The sequence below is a fragment of the Orcinus orca genome, chromosome 14 (genome assembly GCF_937001465.1).
Source record: "Orcinus orca chromosome 14, mOrcOrc1.1, whole genome shotgun sequence".
Classification (NCBI taxonomy): Eukaryota; Metazoa; Chordata; class Mammalia; order Artiodactyla; family Delphinidae; genus Orcinus; species Orcinus orca.
The window spans coordinates 75,080,547-75,103,591 of NC_064572.1; the positions used below are offsets into that span (position 1 = coordinate 75,080,547).

The 23,045-nt window shown below is 41.8% G+C and overlaps 1 protein-coding gene across 2 annotated transcripts in view; it reads right to left on the reverse strand.

Annotated features, from left to right (window-relative positions):
* The window catches only part of ABLIM1 (actin binding LIM protein 1), a 315,505-nt gene that overhangs the window by 242,114 nt on the left and 50,346 nt on the right, over positions 1-23,045 (reverse strand). Inside the window, exon 2 of one of the 2 annotated variants that reach the window (XM_049697064.1) lies at positions 17,109-17,167. The exons of the other annotated variant lie outside the window; for it this stretch is intronic. The gene's annotated coding sequence lies outside the window, so the exon portion shown is untranslated. The remainder of the gene's footprint in view (positions 1-17,108; positions 17,168-23,045) is intronic. 2 annotated transcript variants of the gene reach the window in all.

A 23,045-nucleotide genomic window follows, 5' to 3' on the forward strand; every position in this document is an offset into this window, starting at 1 on the left:
AGATGCCCGTCTACCAAATGACAATACTAAATGTTGATGAGGATGTAAAACAGCTAAACCTCTCATACGTGGCTAGTGAGAATATAACAAGGTACAATGACTTAAAAAAGATTTGCTATTTTCTTATAAAGTTAAGCGTACACCTCCCCTTGGCCTAGCAATTCCACATCTAGATGTTTATTCAAAGGAAATGAAAACACAAATCCACAAAAAGACTTTTTCGAGTATTTTCATAGCAGATTTATTCATATTAGCAAAAAATTATAAACAAGTCAAATGTTCATCAATAGTATGAAAAAACAAATTGTGGTATAGCTGTACAATGGAATACCACTCAGCAATAAAAAGGAATGACTACTTCTATATACAAGGACGTGGATGAATCACACAGACCTTATGCTGAGCAAAAGACGCTTACGCAAAAAGAGTATGAATCCTTTATATGAAGTTCTAGAACAGGCAAATCTATTTAGAACTGTGGACTAAGAGAATGCACTGACAAGGGACACAAGGGAATATCTGGGGATGTGGAAATGTTCAATATTGTGATAGAAGTTATGTGGATATATCCATTTTTAAAAATCTTAGAGCTAAGATCTGTACATCAATGTATGCCAATTATATCTTTAAAAAATAACTTAAAAAGTAATAGAGGGAGTGGAAGTTTACATCTAACAAGGATGGCAGGGTGTTGTCAACTGAAACTGGGTGATGGATATGTGAGGTTCATTATACTAGTTTGCTTATTTTTTATTATAGTAATCTTCAAACACATGCCAAGGAAAAAATGTACACTGAATTTTAACTTTGTATTATTGCAACATGATCATATAGATGCTTAGAATTCTAATATTTAAGCTTAAACATTCAACTGACTGATTTTTATTACTTTTATTGCTTTTCTTAACGGTAAGCTAAAAAAAGATTTCAGCCTGCTATTTCCAACCTTTTCTCTCTAAATATCATATTATAAGTGAGGAAAATCTTTACTGCTAATAATCAAAAAACAAATTGCAGATAATCATTAATATATTATCCTTCTAAAACACTGGCTTTTGAAATACCATAGTTCTTCCCATGACTTAAAGAAGAATTTTACTTAGAAGAGTGAAACTTATGAATACGGTGAAGATCAACTTGAGAATAAGAGTTTGCAGAATTTTTAAAAATGTTAATGATAAAAATGATTCACTTGTATTTTATCATCAATCTTTTTAATGTTTCTTATCTTTAACCAAAGGTCTTTCATGACTATACATTGAACAATATATGAATAAGAATAAAAACACTTTAAGTGGCACTGTGGTTTGGCTTTTCTAGCTACTCAGTGATTTGAACAACTCTCTCTTTCTCTGTCTCTGTCTCTCTCTCCTCTCTCTCTCTCTCTTTCCCTCTGTCTCTCCCTGCCACACACACTCTCTCATAACATTACATCTCTGAGGTATCTTGGAGTAACAAGAGCTTAAATTGTTACCACATAAACTATAAAAATGTACCTTATAGTACTTCTTCCCAGGAGAATATTTTCATAAATGGGGATTATCTGTAAATCTGCTTTGGCCAGCTACTAAACTGGAATTTAGAATGTGCATTACATATTAGCAGAGATGTTCTAATGCCCAGTTTCAAGCTTCCCTTAAATTGCTTATAGCTTATTTATTTTTCATACCATTTTCAATAAAGTGATTCACAGGCAAAGCCTGCCTTTGGTCATTCTGAGAAGAAAAAAGAGTAACTTAATGGGCAGGGCAAATCAGTCTCTCCCTTCCTGAGTGGGGTCCAATGTCTTTTTTTCTGGCATGCCTGGGAATGTGAAAGTACACTTTGTTTTAGGCTCTTTCCACAAAGAGAATCCACAGATTGTTTCCAAGTATAACGATTTAGTGGATCATTGACCCTAATAAGGAGTCAAGTCCAATTTCAGAGAATTCTGGTTCTCAAAGACAAACTCATGAATAGTTCATCAGCTGAAGTGGAAGAGCTGCCTTATAATTCCTTTCATGTATACCAGTTTTAAGACTTTTTCAAAGGACTGGATAATTGTGCCCAAAATTTCTATGCTCACTGAAGTACTTTAAACAATATGAGTACCCAAACAAATGAGGTAATAAGAAATAAAAGTTTGATATCTCCTTTTTTTTAATTAGTGTCAGGTCTAGTTCTTAAACTAAACACGTGCAGAATTAGCTCAAAATCAGCTGAGAAATATCTGGTTCATGCCATGACCTCCTGGCAGACATGTACTTACAACATCGCAGATACAGGGTGTGCGTATGCTTAAAACTTCTAGGCAAGAACACAGGGATTTTTTAAATGCTAAAACAAGATAGCCGGCAGAATTCTGATTTGACTAGAACCAACTAGCCTGAGCCATGTTTTAAAGCAGTTATCACACAAATTATAAAATAAAATGGGGCTTCCCTGGTGGCGCAGTGGTTGAGAGTCCACCTGCCAAAGCAGGGGACACGGGTTCGTGCCCCAGTCCGGGAAGATCCCACATGCCGCGGAGCGGCTGGGCCCGTGAGCCATGGCCGCTGAGCCTGCGCGTCCGGAGCCTGTGCTCCGCAGTGGGAGAGGCCACAACAGTGAGAGGCCCACGTACCGCAAAAAAAAAAAAAAAAAGAATGTGACTTATTGACAAATAAAGTGACTTGAGATTAGGATACAAAGCCAACAAGTGTACCCGCTGGACATCATCCTGTATACCGAAGTCAGATGTCAATGCCCATGGTCCCTGAGCGGATGGGTCACCACTGGGCAGGGTACGAATTAGGAGGGTAAGGCAAAGACCTTGAATAGTTGAAACTGGAGGAAATAGTCTGAAAAACCTTTCCCTTTTTTTTTTTTTTTTTGCAGAGGTTGAACCTAATGAATAAGGATGAAGGAAAAGAGAACTGTAGATGGTTTGGGATAAGCAAACACAGGAGACTGACAGAAAACGTAAGAAGTCATTCAGCTGACAAAAATTTACTCAGACCCTTGGTGAGAAAGTCTGGTCACCAAGATAGGCACAAAAACAAAAGTAATGTCTCTAAAACTTAGTGCCATGGTAAAGCAGAAATGAAGCCACTGTATCTTCCAAAGATGGTTACTTAAGATATTGTAATTTATGCAGGTAGCCTCACCAGAAATCATGATAAAAAGTTTGAAATTTTATGAAATATTTTGTTTTATGTGCAGAAGATTGCAGTGCAAGGGCAGGGCTGCAGGTAGTGGGATGGGGGTGTGGATCAAATTATTTGATAATACATTTCATTGGGTTATTTTCCAAGACAAATAGCCAACAGGTCCGGTTTACCCTGAAACCTCTAGTACAAGGCAGTCATCATTCTTACCATAAATAATTGGATCCATTTAATAAAGAAGATGTGGCACATATATACAATGGAATATTAGTCATAAAAAGAAATGAAATTGAGTTATTTGTAGTGAGGTGGATGAACCTAGAATCTGTCATACAGAGTGAAGTACTTAAGTCAGAAAGAGAAAAACAAATACCGTATGCTAACACATATATATAGCATCTAAAAAAAAAAAAAAAAAAGGTTCTAACGAACCTAGGGGCAGGACAGGAATAAAGACACAGACGTAGAGAAGGGACTTGAGGACACGGGGAGGGGGAAGGGTAAGGTGGGATAAAGTGAGAGAGTGGCATGGACATATATACACTACCAAATGTAAAATAGATAGCTAGTGGGAAGCAGCTGCATAGCACAGGGAGATCATCTTGGTGCTTTGTGACCACCTAGAGGGGTAGGATAGGAAGGGTGAGAGGGAGACACAAGAGGGAGGGGATATGAGGATATATGTACACATATAGCTGATTCACTTTGTTATACAGCAGAAACTAACACAACATTATAAAGCAATTATACTCCAAAAAAGATGTTAAAAAAAAAAGAAAAGAAAAAAAAAAAGAATTGGATCCATTTAAAAACCACCAAGTCAAACTCAAACCTTCAAACCTGAATCTCAAGTACAAGACTACACTCTTTCTTGATGTCACACTCGGAATCAGAAAATCAATCAATCGGAATCGAGCATCTACTATGTATAAAATAATGATATATAATTAGATAAGGGGATGGAAAACTACATACAAGTAAATTCAGCAAAGCAAAGTTCAAAGGATTAGGAAACCTTTGGGAATTGAATCGAGTTAGGCACAAGCCCCTTTTCTAGGAAAGACTTTATCTTTTTTCTTTCCCAGGTTCATTCTATCATCCAAGTTACATAAACTATATTGCATTAACAGCATCAGTACCAACTGATTGTCAGAGTTTTGTGGGATACCCTTACCAATAAATAATCCTCACTATGAGTTATTCTCACAAATGTTCACTGGTAATGATGACACCAAAGTCGACAGGTCAATGCACGTTCCCATATGCTGGAGGCATAAACAACAGGCAGTTAGAGACCCCAGCAGCTACTTTTCCCTGGAGGAGTACACCAAGTGTGGCTTGTAGTCTCAAGGAGGAGAGCAAACTAATTCTCTTTCTACATGCCAGCGTGACGAAGCCTGAGGCTAAAGACGTCCAAGGCAGTCGCTCAATTATGATGGGGAGAGGTAGGGTTATGAGAGATAACCTTTGGGGGAAATATTTTGCTAAAAGCAGAGAACTTGTTCTGTTGCTTAACCTGTTATGTCCCCAGAGGAGTTCATTACCCTATTATTCCATTTACTATAAAGAGAATGGCCTGCTACTCTGATTCATTATGTTTCAGAGTTTGGTTCAACTTAAAAAAATTAAAAACCCCGCCCAATCCTGTGGGAAACCAAAGCAGCCCCTCCCCAGACTTCCAGTAAGCCAGTAAGACACCAGTAATAGACTCTCAGACACACAGAATGGCCTATTAGAGACCAACACCATCATTTAAATTTTTCCAGTAACTGCTGTAAAAAAGTAAAAGAAAACAGGTGAAATGAATTATAACAATTATTTTATTTAAGACAATATATCAAGATATATTTAACCTGATACAGTATCCCTTCAACAAGAGCTCAATAGCCACATGTGATTAGTGACCACCACCTGGATGATGCAGTCAGAGGCCACGATATCCTGCAGAGTTCTCACTGCTTTACTAAAGCTATTTTGCTAATCACTGTTTTTCAAAGTCTGTTTTGGTGGCAGGTCTTTTATTTGTTCACACGTGGTGATGAATACAAAATATGTACAACTCAACAGTCTTGGTGATGGGAAACCTTACTAAAACCTTCTTAGCCATAAGGAAAAGGGCACTTTTAAAAAGGAACCACCATGAGAAGGATGGCAAGTGTGAAATGCATGCTGAGCTCTCTCTAGATAAAGTGATCCAGCTACTGGCACATTCTGAAACAAAACAACCTCAGTAGGCACCGGTCCAGCGCTGTCATGTGACCATGAAGCAGCTATGCCCCCTGAAGCCATCAGGAAACCTCTTGGTCTAATAGACAGTCAGTGTTTCCCTGAAAGTGCTTCCTCCTACCTGTCAAGTCCTCTCTCCAGGTACCCTCTGCCACAAACGTCTCCTTGCCAAGCATGAGGCGATGCTAAGAGACCCTCCTTTCATGGGACCCCAAAACCACATAGGACTGGTAATTGGAGGCAGCAGTGACACACATGAAAATAAATAGTGTACTTCTGGTGAAGGAGGAGGTCCAGAGAGGGTAGAGGAAAACTTGGAGAGAATGCAAAAAAAGAATGAAAGAAAAGTGAATGAGTTAAGTAATTTAAAAAAGAAGTACTTATTCTCCCCCTACATTTGAGGAAAGGAGGGAAAAAGGGAGGGAGGGAGGGAGAGAAGGAGGGAGGAAGGAAGGAAGGAAGGAAGGGAGGAAGGAAGGGAGGGAAGAAGGAAGGAAATGAAGTAGTAAAACCTACTTATCCTAAAAGTCAACTCCAGTTAATAATAAAATCCAGGGTCAGTGTCTTAATGCTTGAGTGAGGCAGCAGACAAGCTTTCCAATATAATTAACAGAAGTGGATTTACCATGAAGTTAAAGATGCTTGAGCTGCACGGACTCTCACTTGCAGGGACGCTTTCAAAGTCCTGGGAGGAGCCCTAATATTATTCACATGGTCATATGTCTGTAAAATTTGCACACACGCGTGCACGCATAAACACACACACACACACACACACACACACACACACACACACAAAGATATTTCAATCAGAATCTTAAGACTCTCTCTTTTCCTTTGACTTCCCTCCAGAGAAGGTCAGTGTTGAAGTGGCACAGAGTATATTTTAAGAATCTGGCTAAGAAGAAGTTGAGTCAGGAATACATTTAGTTTGGGGTTTTGTGGAATATATTTATGGGGTTCATTGCCACCTCTGTGTATTGTTACATTATTGTTAGCTATCACTGCAGTGTAAAAATGACTTCCAGGGACACTCCTACCACGTACGATGCTGACTCAGTGTCATGACATGAAGATGTGAGAACAGAGGTCATGTGATAAGAATGTGTCCCATGGCATCCAGCACAAGAACTGTGTGGGCCCTAGAAGAGAAACAAGGTTTGAAATGTACAGAGGTCTATGGAAAAAATCTTCCAACCATCAGACATGTAAAATCAGAAGCAGAGGATTCAGTCCTCATCAACATCTAGTCAAAACCGAAGTTCTCTCCTACCATAAATATACTTGGTAATGAAACAGGTATAATTATAAATTCACCACACATTTTTACGTAGGCACTATGAGAAATCAAAACTATCAAAATTCTGGTATTTATAGACCCAAAACTATAGCAGTGAGTGTAACTGTGCGAAATTGCTTGTTTTATGTGTTCCAGCTAGCAATACAAAAAATAAATTTTAATAAACTATGCTAAAAGAAAGATTATTTTTCTTTTCTCTATATAGAAAATATTACAAAATTGTTGTCATGTGAAGAGGCAATCAAAGAGTATGCCATCTAAAATGTAGGGGGAGGGGCTTCCCTGGTGGCACAGTGGTTAAGAATCCGCCTGCCAATGCAGGGGACACAGGTTCGAGCCCTGGTCCGGGAAGATCCCACATGCCATGGAGCAACTAAGCCCACAAGCCACAACTACTGAGCCCATGTGCCACAAGTACTGAAGTCCATGCACCTAGAGCCCGAGCTCCGAAACAAGAGAAGCCACTGCAATGAGAAGTCCGTGCACTGCAACAAAGAGTAGCTCCCGCTCGCCGCAACTAGAGAAAGCCCAAGTCCAGCATCAAAGACCCAACAATGAAGGCCTGATGCAGACAAAAATAAATAAATAAATAAATAATTTAAAAAATGTAGAGGGAGAAGTATTACAAAGATATGTCAATATGTTTATTACTTAACTGCCTGTTGCTCTGTATGGCATGATATTTGATAACTGTCGTGTTTAAGAAAGAAATTTGACATTTCTTATGATTTTTTCCTCTTCCTAAATAAACATTCATCTTTATACCTAATTTTTTGGCTCCGGACGTGCAGGCCCAGCGTCCATGGCTCAAGGGCCCAGCCGCTCCGCGGCACGTGGGATCCTCCCGGACCGGGGCACGAACCCGTGTCTCCTGCATCGGCAGGCAGACTCTCAACCACTGCGCCACCAGGGAAGCCCCCTATACCTAATTTTTGTATTCGTAATTTTTCATTATTTTGCCTAAAGGGGGCTCCTCAAATAATACAATCTTCATATTGCATGTAAGGCTCCATAAAACCTTAGCAAAAAATAACTACACATACCACCATCCCCACCATGTGCATACACACGTACACACGGATGCGCGTGTGCACACGCACACACACACACGCACACATTTACTTGGGCAAGAACTGCCATGTTGACCCAGGTCAAGGATACCCACTGGACTTCCCATCCACTCCTCTCACAGGTTCAACTGCCCAACAGATCCAGAGATGAAGTGACTCAGTAGGGCTTTGGCAACTATCAGAATTGTATTAACATGTAATCTTGACAGATTTGGCTTTCCAGAAAGAAATGCATGGGTCCATATTTGCATACTAAGTGTCTGAATTCCACTATTTCACTAGAAAAGGTGAGCCTCTGAAACATTTGCTTGTCTTTTACTCATTCTTTAAAATTCTAAAGACATTCTGATACACCCTACTTAAAGTTGACCTATAAGCTCATACTTGTGTGTAAGTAGGTCTGAAAAAGACTAGTCAATGATTATGATAATATTCAAAGTATTCCTGTTCTATTTGGGGTCTGTAGTCCCTGTAAGGTATCTCTGTCACAAGGCACTATATATTCACTTGTCACAAGTGAAGTTTTACTGTCACAAGAGCAACAGTAACAGAAGTTACTCTGGTTGTCACAAGGAAGGCAAATGAATATTGCTGTCCAGCATCTCATTAGAAATTGGTTTTACCAGGGTTTTGTAAAATTTTCTTCTGCTGATGTCTTGTTTGCAGTCATCCCACTTCAACTTACCATGAGCTCTTCTGTTGCTATACAATGGCTTTTTATAGGAACTGGGTATATTCCCTATCTTTTGATGTTCAATTTACATGGTGACAATGTTGAGACCACTGAAGAAGCCACGTGTAAAGCTTATGACTGACACAAGTCTCACAGTCACACATACCACTCTTGGGACCAGGAATGGCCAGCCCTCATGCTTAACTTCTGTATCAGTCAGGGTCTTGGCAGGAAACAGATAGAACATTCAAACTGCATCATTTGAAAAGAGTTGAACAAAGCGGATATTTGCAAAGGTATGGGAAGGGTTTAGGTAAACCGACAAGGAACCTCCACGACAGGAGCCTAGCTGCAGCTGAGAGCTGTTACTACTCCTAGGCCTGCAGAGGTTAGGGGTAGAGTAGATGCTAGAATCCAAAGTGGGGTAGCCAAATGGAGAGGGCTACCTGACAGGAGCTATGGCCCTTAACAGAAGGACAGACAGCCAATGGTGACCTGGCAGGGAAGGAGTCAGGGGAACAAACACCCCAACTACATTCTCCTCCCACTCTCAGATCTCCTGCCAGAGCCCCCCACAGGCTGGACCCAACTCCAGCAGAAGTCAAGGGAGCCACTGATGCAGCTGTAGAGGTGAGCCTGGAGCACAGAGCAGAGCAAAGGGCAGAGAGAGTGGAGTCCAAGGAACATCGGGAAGATTTTCAGTGTATCCTTGAGAATGCGAGGGAAAATCTTTTCATTACAAAGTGTACTGATGCCATAGTTAAAAGTTATAGTGGTTCCTTCATAAGACCTAAAAATTACAGTGTAGAGGCATACAATGGTTTTCAAACCATAAATGCATAATATAGGAAATTCAAAAGCAAAACGGCTGCAGCCTATTAGGAGCTACACTCAGTCAGATTGACCACCCTTCATCAAGGCTACCTTCCATTTGCCAGGCTCCCCAGCGTCATGCTGGCTTTCTTAGTTTGGGTTTTCCACTTTGCTCTCATCATATGGTTGAGACACACATGCTACGTGGATAAAAGCTAAGGAGATGACAGCTCACACTCTGATGCCACTAGTGAAAAATTTTAGTGATATGTGGAACAACCTGGTACAGGTTAGTCTATGACACAGGACTATTTGGGGCTTTTTAGGGCAAAGTTGAATCTGCTCAACAAAACTGTCATTGATTTTATATGAGTACTTCTTATTTATTACACATCAAACCGTAGGGCAATGGACTGCCTCCTTTCCCTACAGTTCCATCTGCTAATGAAATACACATATTCTCACCCTGCTATTTCCATGATGTAGCTGACAGAGCATTTTGATACCTGACTCAGGTTTTAATAAGGAAGCGGAGACACTGGTATAAGAAAATGCCTGGGAAGGTGGAAGCCAATTCCTACTGTGCTGGCCTCTTTCTGGGGCACGTGTGTTACTTGCCAAGGATCGCAGAAGGGCAGGTTTCCGTGACGAATACAGGATAATCCCCTTCAGATGGAATGCCCAAGATCCCACTAAAATCCCTGCATTTTGCGGGGGGGGTGTTACACAACTGTTATTCTGTTAGGAAGGAACAAGGGAGCTATGTCCCCAAAGGAGAGTGTTTTTTAAGTACACAGTAATAAGATCTGGCAATAAACTACACATCCAAGGGAAAGGAAAACGAAGTGCAAGATGAAGAGAAAGGGAAAATAAAAAACAGGCCTTGTCGGGGCTTCCCTGGTGGCACAGTGGTTGAGCGTCCGCCTGCCGATGCAGGGTATACGGGTTCGTGCCCCGGTCTGGGAAGATCCCACATGCCGCGGAGTGGCTGGGCCCCTGAGCCATGGCCGCTGAGCCCACATGTCCGGAGCCTGTGCTCCGCAACGGGAGAGGCCACAACAGTGAGAGGCCTGCGTACCGCAAAAAAAAAAAAAAGAAAAAGAAAAACAGGCCTTGTCAAGAAGCCATCCCTCAATGTTTTTCTTAACCAATGAAGGGTAAGAAAGGCTTCTAACCTCACATTTCCTACCACTGGCATTTACTTAGAGAAAGTATAGACTTTTCATTTGTGTTAGTCTCTTTTTGGTAACACTAAAGAACTTTCAGTTTCAACCGGCCAGCTTCATTCAACAGGACTGTTTCCCTTCAAGGGGCAGCTTTTAGGAAAACTTCACTCCTTTCAATAAAAGAATAATAAAAGAAGTGAGGAATTCACACCCATCTTTCTCTAAATGCAAAGAGAGTAAGTGATAAATATCACTCTTGCAGAGAAAATGTGTCTCCCTGCTTAAAAAATACACACAATGGATAGAGTGACAGCTTAAAAGGGGCTCAAACGAGACAAAAATGGGAAACTGGGGCTTCCCTGGTGGCGCAGTGGTTGAGAGTCCGACTGCCGATGCAGGGAACACGGGTTCGTGCCCCGGTCCGGGAAGATCCCACATACCGCGGAGCGGCTGGGCCCGTGAGCCATGGCCACTGGGCCTGCGCCTTCGGAGCCTGTGCTCTGCAACGGGAGAGGCCACAACAGTGAGAGGACCCCATACCGCAAAGAAAAAAAAAAAAGGAAACTGACTTGTACCTACTCTGTGTTAACTGCATTCTGTACTGGGAAGGTGCTGCATTCACAGGGTCTACATACCAACTTGGACTTGAAAATCATCTCCCAGAAATGCCTAGAGAGGAACCTCGATAAATACGTCGTAATCAGCCCTCACAAACATTTTACTTTATGGAACATTCTTTCCCTCTGAAGTGGCCCTCTGATGCTGTTTAGCCTAGGATTGAGTGCCTTCTCTTCCTGTTTATTAATCACAGGGCTGGAGCTGGTTTTCTAATTAACTTCATCTAGATCGTAAAACCATCCATTTGGGACCTCGGACTTCACATCTCATTTCACAGATGAGAAAAACTAAAGTTCACTGAGGCTAAGTGACTTGCTGCAGATCAGACAGCTCATCAAACTGAGCCCAACCTGAAGGTCTTTGGACATGGAGCCTAGGGCTTTTTCTACTATAGCACTTACTGGGTCCCCAGCCAAAGGCGGCCTTTCAAAACTGGGCTGTCAACCACCAGCACTGAAAGAAGCCAGCGATCCTGGCACCTCAAGCTGAAAGCTGCACTTGAAAAGGATTTGGAAACCCTGGAGGGTTGACGTCCTTGTGACTAATGTTACCAAAACCTCCCCAAGTCAGAGCTGGAACTGCTGATGCTGAGCTGTCCTCCAACTGTAACTGAGCACGCAGCTCCACAGAAGAATGTAAAACACTCCCTCCACGTATCTTGGGATCACACACACTCAGAGGGTTTGTTTTGTTTTGTTTTGCTGTGGCCTGCACAGAAGTCAGTAGCAGATTATTTTTACGTAAACTATTTACAGATTCAGAAAACTAAGGAAAAACCTTAAGAAGACAATTCTCCATTCACTGTAATAAGGAATAAATAAATTAACCCCACATTATGTCCTTGTAATATATACAGAAGGATTGTTATCCTTCTGATTTCAAAAAAAAAACACTTCAGATTTCTTTCTCTCTTCTTCCTTCCTTCCCACCCTCTCTGTTCCCCTTTTATGCCATGAAGGCAGAAGTGATTCCAATGTGGACTTTTGCATATTCTTAAAGAAAGAAGGAGAAGAAAAGAAAAGAGAAGAGAAGAGAAGTAAAGAAAAGGAAAGGAAAGGAAAGAAAAACACAAAACCCAAAGCTGATCCACATCTAAAATTTCAACACTTTGAAGTCACTTACATTTAATATAATATTGTTCTTAATAAAATTACTAGCTTTCACAGAAGCATGGACTTTCTTATTTGATGCAGGAAAACAAGGCACAAAGATTTCCCAGAAAGGCTGAGGGCCAAGGGAGTTGGAAGAGAGAGCCAAGAAAGAAAATTCCAGTCATCTTAGTTGCTCTACTTAGGGAACATTGCCCTTTCCTCCTAATTAGCTAGCCAAACACCATTAATTTTCACAAACACACCTAGGATTAGTATTCAACCCTCTTCCTTCAATTCTTTCCAAGTAAAATCAGCTGCAAGAAAAGGACAAGCCTGGGAATTTGGGAATCTTCTGCTCTTTTCCTAGTAAGAACACATTTAGTAAAACAAAACAAAAACCAAATTACATTCCTTAAAAGACACGTATTTCCTAACAATGCCTCCTGCCTGATAAGTGACCCAGGCTGACACTGAGGCTGACTTGCTCTCACTCAGCCCAGTGGGTAAAACTGCCTGGTGCTCACACACACGTTAGTTCTCCAAGGAGGACAAAGTGCGGAGGCGTCCTTCCTGACCTCAGCTTTCACAGTGACCTTTCCTTTCTATAAGAAACCTACTGTAACATATTGAAACCTTTGAGTTTGGGGGCTATTTAAGCTTAAAATTGAAGTCCACACATTTCTTCTGAACCCTAATTTTTAATTTTCAACCAAATATACTTCTGAATTCTTTCATTTGCATAACAAGGAAAACGTGAACAGAAATACAATGTGGAAAGAAACATAAATACGAAGAGCATGTTATAGATGGCCCCTGAAATTAGCCTTAAGAGTTAGGTACCCAAGTTGGAGCGATCACATTCGACTCCCATCATGATATGGAGCCGTCATCATGGAAGTTCCTACTTCTCCCCCTATTTACCAACCAAAACAATCAAGTGTTTCTACAAAAGGATAGTGTGAGGATAAAGCAGAAAACCTCTCTGGTGCTATTAGAAATGCATGTTCCATCCACCCCTAGAGTCACTATTTTCTGTCTCAGACTGTGTTATGGAGTCCTCTTGGCCAGGAGAGTAGCTATCCAACAAAAAGTGGAGAAAACAGAGAACTTTTCGTCATCATCTGCCATGTCCCTCCATGTAAGGAAAAGGTGACCCTAGATCCTTTATGGCCAGTGTTAGAACCGTTTCTCCAGCTCCAGCGGGCACTCTTTAGCTACGGTAACTAAGTAGGGTAAGTACATATATGCAAGTTCTAATGGTTTGTCACAGATAGGGCGTCTAAAATAGGTAGAGAAAAAGAAAGAAGAAAAAGAAAACATTTCCCCACAGCCCCCCAAAGAAAAAAGAAACAAAGTCATTGTAAATATGTTTTTCTGATTTTCTTATGTAGGGACCACCACCTCCTGAACTTATAAGGGAAACTTTCTTAAGGATAATCACTTGTCTTCCAACTGATGTACTTCATCTTTAACATATATGCTATTAAGATCATGTAAACTTTCCATGCTAGAAATCCTCCTGTCTAAACGATATCAATGATTTGGGAATCCAAGGTAAAATTAAGTCCTTTAAAACTCCAAGAACTGATGATCCCCTCCCTGAGTGTTTTTTTTTTTTTTTTGTAACATCTTTATTGGAGTATAAATGCTTTACAATGGTGTGTTAGTTTCTGCTGGATACCAAAGTGAATCAGCTATATGCATATGTATATCCCCATATCCCCTCCCTCTTGCGTATCCCTCCCACCCTCCCTATCCCACCCCTCTAGGTGGTCACAAAGCACCGAGCTGATCTCCCTGTGCTATGCAGCTGCTTCCCACTAGCTATCTATTTTACGTTTGGTCAAAAATGTAATTGACATATATACCAAAATATTTGGTATATATGTCAATGTTACTCTCTCACTTCGTCCCAGCTTACCCTTCCCCAATGGCCATCACCAAAAAATCCCTGAGTGGTTTTTACGCAGGTCTCCAACACTGAGTTCATTACACACTAGCTGCTTTTGCGGATGCCAGATATGTATAAATTTCTTCTGTAATTGCTTGCACTGCTTGGAACTGCTCATCCACAGCAGCAGCAGGAAACTACAGGGGAAATGGTAAGCTCTGTTAATGGAAGCTTCCACATGGACACAGAGCTGTCACAGCTGTCACAGTCACCATGCAGCAAAGTGTATGCTGGTGCCAGATGTCTGCTCACATCACTGCTGCAAGCCCACCAGCGGATGCCAAAGCACCCCATTACCTCACTCATTCAACCCATGTCTGCTGAGCTCCTACTATTCACTGGGGCTGAGGATACCATTGCAAGCGAGAGGCCTCATCTGTAAATGCCTCAGCAGTGGGGTAATTCTTACCATTAGCATTTGTTAGGAGCCAGTGAACTGCTCCGTGTGGATACCTTTATCTACTGATCTGAAGAGACTCTGAGAATCTAACAGCTGGAAGGGATGGCTGAGGTCCTAAGAAATATACAAAAACAACAAAATTGATACCATGTAGGGAGAGCACTGAACTCTAGATGAATCGGCTAGGATTCCTCAACCTCAGCATCTTTGACATTTGGGGCCCGATAATTCTTTGTCATGGGGATGTCTGTGCCTTGGAGGGTGTTAAGCAACATCCCTGGCCTCTGCCTGCCGGATGCCAGGAGCACCAGCCCCCCAGGTGTGACAGCCAAAAATGTCTTCAGACATTGTCAAACATTCCCTGGGGGTCAAAACTGCCTCCAACTGAGTACCACTGAAACAGATGCCACAAATAGGCTTCAAACTAGGAATTTTTCCTTCCAGTTTTTATGGAGATATAATTGATATATAGCACTGTATACGTTTAAGGCATACAGCATAATGAATTGACTTCAAACTAGGATTTTATGGTATTAAAAAAGGCAGGAGGGCTTCCCTGGTGGCGCAGTGGTTGGGAGTCCGCCTGCCGATGCAGGGGACGCGGGTTCGTGCCCCGGTCCGGGAGGATCCCACGTGCCGCGGAGCGGTTGGGCCCCTGGGCCATGGCCACTGGGCCTGCGCGTCCGGAGCCTGTGCTCCGCAACGGGAGAGGCCACAGCAGTGAGAGGCCCGCGTACCGCAAAAAAAAAAAAAAAAAAAAAAAAGGCAGGAAGATGGAAAGAGGGGAAATAAGTAGGCACATAGTGTCCCTTTGAATAAGACTTCCAAATTATCAATAGATGACCCCAGAGTCAAGTGATTTACACCCCACCCCCAGTACATACAAACACAATTTTTCCCCTTTATTTTACGACAGAAAACCCAGTATGGAAACACTCTAATTCTAAAAAGAATCACATGTGGTTCCGTTTTGTAAGAAAATTGTCCTTCTCCAGAAGCTATTGGTAATGAGGACAGAGAATGGGGCATTCTCTCCTGGCTCAGGCTGGATGATTAATTACCTCTGTGGAACAGCAATGCAGCAGCTGTGTCTGCCAGTGTCCCTGGGACCCATAATTAACCCAGAAGGTCCTCCAGGGGGAATCAGACAAGAAGCCAAAGGAATATAATTAAATCCCTTTTGCAGCTTTAAAGGTGCTCAAGTCCTAGATTCTTAACCAGATCCATTCTTTGTCTGGAAGCACGAGTTCTCCACCCGGGTTGCCCATGATCTTCCAAATAATCTAGCTTTTGTATTGTATTAGTCAATATTGATGTGATGTAAAGTTACTGAAAAAAAAACCCAAAACAAGGTACAGAAGAGTGTGTCTGGGCTGCTCTCATTTGTGTAAAGAACAAGACACTTAGGAGTGTACATGCAGGAAAAATTTCTGGAAGGAAACAAGAGAAACAACATTGGCTACCTCTGAGGATTGTAAATGGGGTCACAAGAAGCTCATTTCACTGAACAGCTTTGCATCCTGCTTGAACTTTTGTTCACTTGTGTATGTTATTATATAATAATGACCAACCATCACGGGGCAAACTTGGCAAGACAGGTGTGGAATATAATGAAAAGTAGGAAACATAGTGAGAAGCCAAGAGATTCCACACCTCCCCCAAAGGCCACTGATCTCCCTGACAGGATTTATGTTGGCCATAGTTTCACAGAGTCTGAAAATTAACTACATAGGCTTTCTCCATAGAAGTCCAATAAACATTTTTTGACTACCTACGATGCCCAAGATACTGTAAGGGCAGTTCACATAAAAGAGCTCAGGTGAACCTTAAATAACCCTAAGAAGTAGAATCTCTACTCTCATCTGAACCTCAGGACCTTGCCCAAGGTCACTGAGGTGCGGAAAGGGCCACACGAGGCCTGAGCTTGAAGCCCAATCCTGTCCTTCTACTTCACCACCCATCTTCAGAGCACTGGGTGAAGTGACCTCTCAAGGCCACTAACCTCACCACTGCTTGGAGTATTGTGAGAGATCAGTGGCCTTCTCATGGCTGGTGTCAGGCTCACAATATAATTCTAGGTACTGCAGTAATAAGGATGCCCATTCTTGTGTCAGATTTTGTATGTTGTAGGACAGGCCACAGGAAATAGAAAGGTGACATCTGTGTCTGTCATGCTTATCTTCTGGGGGATGATCCCAGCAGTGCTGGGTTGGCTGCTCTGGCTGAAGCCTGGGCTCCCTGCTTTAGCCTTCTGGTGGCCTGAACAACTAACTCATCTTCCAATGGTTAAACATTTTCAGAATCTCCATTCTTTTTTTTTTTTTTTTGGCCATGCTGCACGGCTTGTTGGATTCTCTGTTCCCAGACCAGGGACTGAACCCAGGCCACAGCAGTGAAAGCCCGGAATCCTAACCACTAGGCCACCAGGGAACTCCCCAAATCTCCACTCTTTAACCAAACATACCTGCCTTTTCTTCCATTCCTTCAGAATAATTCTCAATAATTATTCCTATAAACTTAGCTGTGAAGAAGGGTCTATGAAGGGTCCTTTCTTCAGTAATGTGTTTTCACAGGGCTTCTGGGAGCCTCAAAGGGCATTCTGTTCAGTGAATGAGTACAGAGAGACATCTTAAGGAAAGAATGGTTTCTAGAAGCCTTTGAATCACAGTACTCACCCAACCTGACACCTCTTCGTTAACCCCTTTCTCCCAGGGTCCTTATGGATGTAGCAAGACTAGGGAAAATTCAAATAAAAACAGCAAGCATGAAAACTTCAATCTTAAAGAAAACAAAGAACCAAATCTATTTTCCACACAACATGAACCATGAAACGTAGTCCTTCCCACCCCCTGTCGGGCATTTGCCTACCATGTACCTTCAATCTTCACAACTTCAGCCGCGGATAATTATCCAACAAGGATAATCAATAGTGTGTCTAAATAAAAACCCTTCCCAGCAGTGGCTAAAAGCCAAACACAGAGGGTCTGAGACCCCAGTCCCTACTCTGCTCCTCGAGGCCCTGAGCCAGGGTCAGCCCACCCGATAAACCTGGCTCACACTGAATGTCAGTTACTCTGTGAGAGGCTGCCCTGGGAAGTGACTGGAAATTGTGTTCAGCTAAGATACGGAGGGTTGCCATACTCTTTACTAATAGATCAAGTAGCTTTTCAAAGTCTGATTCGGTGTCAATGGGGATTAACTGTGTTCTTTTCCAATCACGTTCCTGGCCTGATCCCTTCTGGGACAGCTTCCTTAGTTAGCAGTAACTCCTTCACAGGTAACCTTCACCTCTCAGGAGTAGAGGCGGCGCAATGAATCTCCTGGACCTCAGGAATAAGCTCTTTTACACTCTGCGGAGGATGTCTTGTGGACTCCTCCCAGCCAGCAGGGCCCCGCTGAGCACTGACTCCTAAGGAGATGCCCAAGTGAGGGCTCCCAGCTTTATACAGACACATCAGTCTGGAGGACGTCCTCGGTGAATGGGCAGGTGGGCCTGAAGGATAACTAAGTGCCCTTAGAAGATCATTTTTAAGCCTTATAATCAGACCTCAAGGTCCAGTCACAGTCTTTTTCTAATAAAATTCCAGAGATCTAAACTTCTAAATCAATCCAATAGCCTCAATTAAGAAATTAAAAGCAGTCATCATTTACAACTCATACTTATACACACACATACACACACTTCAAGGTAAGAGGAATTTTTGCTTCCCTGGCATCTCCTTTACCCCAAATGATTTTGCTTACAGGGATCCCACTGATGCCCGAAGAGGCCTCTCTGAGCAGAAGATGCTTTGTCCTTGTCTAAACAGGTGCAGAGCCAAAGGAGCAGAGAACGGCCTGTCACTGGCTGACCAGGAGAGGCAGTGGAGGGGGCCTCAGCTTCTGGGTTGGTCCTTTTCTCCCAGCAAAAGCCCACTCACGCTTCCAGACCCAGCTCAAGCTGAGTTAATCCCTCCCTCTTCTGTAATCACAGCTTGAGGTGCACATACCTTGGCCAAAGCACTGAGCACATTGTGTTGTAATGATTATCTACATGGCTGTCTCACCAGTAGAGCACGAACTCCTACCTGAGCTACTATGCCTCCAGCACCTAACACAGGGCTCAGCCCCAGAGCAGTGGTGATAAATGAAAACTTACCCTAATGAGATTTGCTTATTCAAGCCTTTCTAAGTGTCTGACCAGATTTTGGTGAGGAAGAGAAAGTGACAGATGCAAAGGACAGGGGGAGGCAGGCTCAGGAGAGGACCAGAGCTGCAGTGGGCAGGGGCCGGCTATGGATGCCAGGAGGGACACACAATGATGAGGACGGGCCCCTACAGAAATACTCAGATTACCTAAGAGAGCAAGCTGTAACCTGGCCGAACGCGGGGATCTCGGGAAATGGAACACGGGGCAGGTAAATTTTAACGGCTGAAACAGGAATAAATGAGAGCACAGGCTGCTACCTGGAGGGCAAGTTGTCTAGGATTACCCTGGAGGGCCGAGCCAGGCCAGCACGAAAGGACTGCAGGGAAAGGTCAGCGTGCATCTTGACCTTTTCAAAACCTTGAGAAACACCGGCAGGACTCTTGCCCACCCTCCTCCTTACCACCAACCTACCGTGGAGGCAGCCTCTCTGTCCTTTCAGCCTGTTTGACACGCCTACATAAATTGTACAGAGATGAATTTGTGTTTTAGTGGAAAACTACGCATTGTCTACATACAATACACACTTAAGGGTTATGTGATTCTAGCCCTGCCCATTGTCTTTGAGTTGTTTGCACCTCTTTGTTTACAGGTTAAACTGAGAGACATGCCATCATGGTCATGCCTGGTAGAGGTTCAACTGCCTTCTCTCTTGCTCTGTGCAAACATCAGTCTGACTCCGTTTACAGATTTGTTTCGGTATTCCTTATCTAGAAATGTATCTGGTTTTCCATTCTCTTTCGAACTTGTTACAACATCTGCATGGTTCCTTTGTTGATTAATGAGTAAAACAGAACCTCTGACATGTGCTCATTTTGGTATCTGTAGGAGAGCCATGGTTTTACCTTTTTCTGAAAAGCATCTTTTAACAATTGCTATTACCTCAACTCCAAACTTTCAATCGCTTTTTAAAAGGAAGACCCCTCATTTCACATCTGGAAGGCTATTCATGATATTTAAGTTGCATGTTCCTTATTAGCGTGCAACAGAAAGAGCCCTTAACAAGGGACTCCTCGTGGCTCCCAGTTCTGCCACTTATTGGTTGTGTGTCCTTGAGTCTAAGTTACTTGATTTCTTTGGGCTTCAGTTTCTTCATCTGTAAAATAGAATCACTGTGAAGATCCAAGGAGAATGTACGTGAAAGTACAAACCTGCAGGTAAAGCACCGCAAATAGGAGCTATCACCACTGTCATTACCATCTTTACGGAAGGAAGGGATTCTTTTGTGTCGTGCGTGCGTGTGTCTGTGTGTGTGTGTGTGTGTGTGTGTCTGTTAATCCCAAGCTCTTAATTTATCCCTCCAGCCCCTTTCCCCTTTGGTAACCACAAGTTTGTTTTCTATGTCCATGAGTCTATTTCTGTTTTGTAAATAAGTTTATTTTTATCATTTTTTTTAGATTCCACATGTAAGTGATATCATATTTGTCTTTCTCTGTCTGACTTAAACTTTACTTAGTATGATACTCACTAGGTCCATCCATGTTGCTGCAAATGGCATTATTTCATTCTTCTTTATGGTTGAGTAATACTCCATTGTGTGTGTGTGTGTGTGTGTGTGTGTGTGTGTGTGTGTGTATACACACACCACATCTTTATCCGTTCATCTGTCGATGGACACTTAGGTTGCTTCCATGTCTTGCCTATTGTAAATAGTGCTGCTATGAACACTGGGGTGAATGTATCTTTTTGAATTAGAGTTTTTGTCTTTTGTAGATATATGACCAGGAATTGCTGGATCATATGGTAACTCTATTTTTAATTTTTTAAGGAACTTCCATACTGTTCTTCATAGTGGCTGCACCAATTTACATTCCCACCAATAGTGTAGGAAGGTTCCCTTTTCTCCACACCCTGTCCAGCATTTATTGTTTATAGATTTTTTGATGATGGTCATTCTGACCGGTGTGAAGTGATACTTCATTGTAGGTTTGATTTGCATTTCTCTATTAATTAGCAATGTTGAGCATCTTTTCATGTGCCTCTTGGCCATCTGTATGTCTTCTCTGAAGAAATGTCTATTTAGGTCTTCTGCCTATTTTTTGATTGGGTTGTTTGTTTTTTTGATATTGAGTTGTATAAGCTGTTTATATATTTTGGGAATTAAGCCCTTGTCAGTTGCACCATTTGCAAATATTTTCTCCCATTCTGTAGGTTGTCTTTTCATTTTGTTGATGGTTTCCTTTGCTGTGCAAAAGCTTATAGGTTTGATTTGGTCCCATTTGGTTTTGTTTGTTTGTTTATTTCTGCTTTGTTTTGTTTGCTTTTATTTCTCTTGCCTTGGGAGACTGACCTAAGAAAACATTGCTACAATTTATGTTAGAGAGTTTTGTCTATGTTGTCTTCTAGAAGTTTCATGGTATCATGTCTTATATTTAAGTCTTTGAGCCAGGAATTCTTAAAAGTGGAGAAACTCAGCTCTCCTCCTGCTTTTTTTTTTATGTCTTTATTGGAGTATAATTGCTTTACAATGTTGTGTTAGTTTCTGCTGTACAACAAAGTGAATCAGCTATATGTATACATATATCCCCATATCCCCTCCCTCTTGAGCCTCCCTCTCACCCTCCCTATCCCACCCCTATAGGTCGTCACATCCATTTTACATTAGGTAGTGTATATATGTCAGTGCTACTCTCTCACTTCGTCCCTGCTTCCCCTTCCCCCGCCCCGTGTCCTCAAGTCCATTCTCTATGGCTGCGTCGTTATTCCTGCCCTGCCACTAGGTTCATCAGTACCGTTTTTTGATTCCATATATGTGGGTTAGCATACATACTTGTTTTTCTCTTTCTGACTTTCTTTCCTCTGTATGACAGACTCTAGTTCCATCCACCTCATTACAAATAACTCAATTTCATTCCAAACAAAAAGCCTAGATGTTTCTAGGCTTTTTGTTTGTTTCTGCTTTGGTTTTGCTTTTTCCATGCCATGCTGCAGGAGACATCCTCATCCATGTAATTTTGGCCCATTCGTTCTGGTATATCTGTAGGGTAACTTGCTAGTGGGGGAATTTGTTAGTTCACCAATTATGTGCTTTTTAAGTTCTTCAGTTTTCATCCTGGAGATTTAAAAAAATACATTCTCAAATGCTAATTTTGGAGTAAAGGCCTGATGCTAGTTGAGGAAGCCTTCTTTTTTAAGAAATAGCATTGAGTTATTTTGTGTGGCTGGGGGTGGAGGGAGAAAAGAGAAACATCATTTTACTCACGGTGCATCTAAATATATGAAAATGTGAGGTCCATCCACCTTATTACAAATAACTCAATTTCATTCCTTTTTATGGCTGAGTAATAATGCTCCATTGTATGTATGTGTCACATCTTCTTTATCCATTCATCTATTGATGGACATTTAGGTTGCTTCCATGTCCTGGCTATTGTAAATAGTGCTGCAGTGAACATTGTGGTACATGACTCTTTTTGAATTATGGTTTTCTCAGGGTATACGCCCAGTAGTGGAACTGCTGGGTCATATGGTAGTTCTATTTTTCGTTTTTTTAAGGAACCTCCATACTGTTCTCCATAGTGGCTGTATCAATTTACATTCCCACCAACAGTGCAAGAGGGTTTCCTTTTCTCCACACCCTCTCCAGCATTTATGGTTTCTAGATTTTTTGGTGATGGCGATTCTGACCAGCATGAGGTAATACCTCATTGTAGTTTTGAGTTATATTTCTCTAATGATTAGTGATGTTGAGCATCCTTTCATGTGTTTGTTGGCAATCAGTATATCTTCTTTGGAGAAATGTCTATTTAGGTCTTCTGCCCATTTTTGGATTGGGTTGTTTGCTTTTGTAATACTGTGCTGCATGGGCTGCTTGTATATTTTGGAGATGAATCCTTTGTCAGTTGCTTCATTTGAAAATATTTTCTCCCATTCTAAGGGTTGTCTTTTCGGCTTATGTTTTCCTTTGCTATGCAAAAGCTTTTAAGTTTCATTAGGTCCCATTTGTTTATTTTTGTTTTTACTTCCATTACTCTAGGAGGTGGGTCAAAAAAGATCTTGCTGTGGTTTATGTCAAAGAGTGTTTTTCCTACGTTTTCCTCTAAGAGTTTTATAGTGTCTGGTCTTACATTTAGGTCTTTAATCCATTTTGAGTTTATTTTTGTGTATGGTGTTAGGGAGTGTTCTAATTTCATTCTTTTACATGTAGTTGTACAGTTTTCCCAGCACCACTTATTAAAGAGGCTGTCTTTTCTCCATTGTATATTCTTGCCTCCTTTGTCAAAGGTAAGGTGACCATATGTGTGTGGGTTTCTCTCTGGGCTTTCTATCCTGTTCCACTGATCTATATTTCTGTTTTTGTGCCAGTACCATGCTGTCTTAATTACTGTAGCTTTGTAGTATAGTCTGAAGTCCAGGAGCCTGATTCCTCCAGCTCTGTTTTTTTTTCTCAAGATTGCTTTGCCTATTCGGGGTCTTTTGTGTTTCC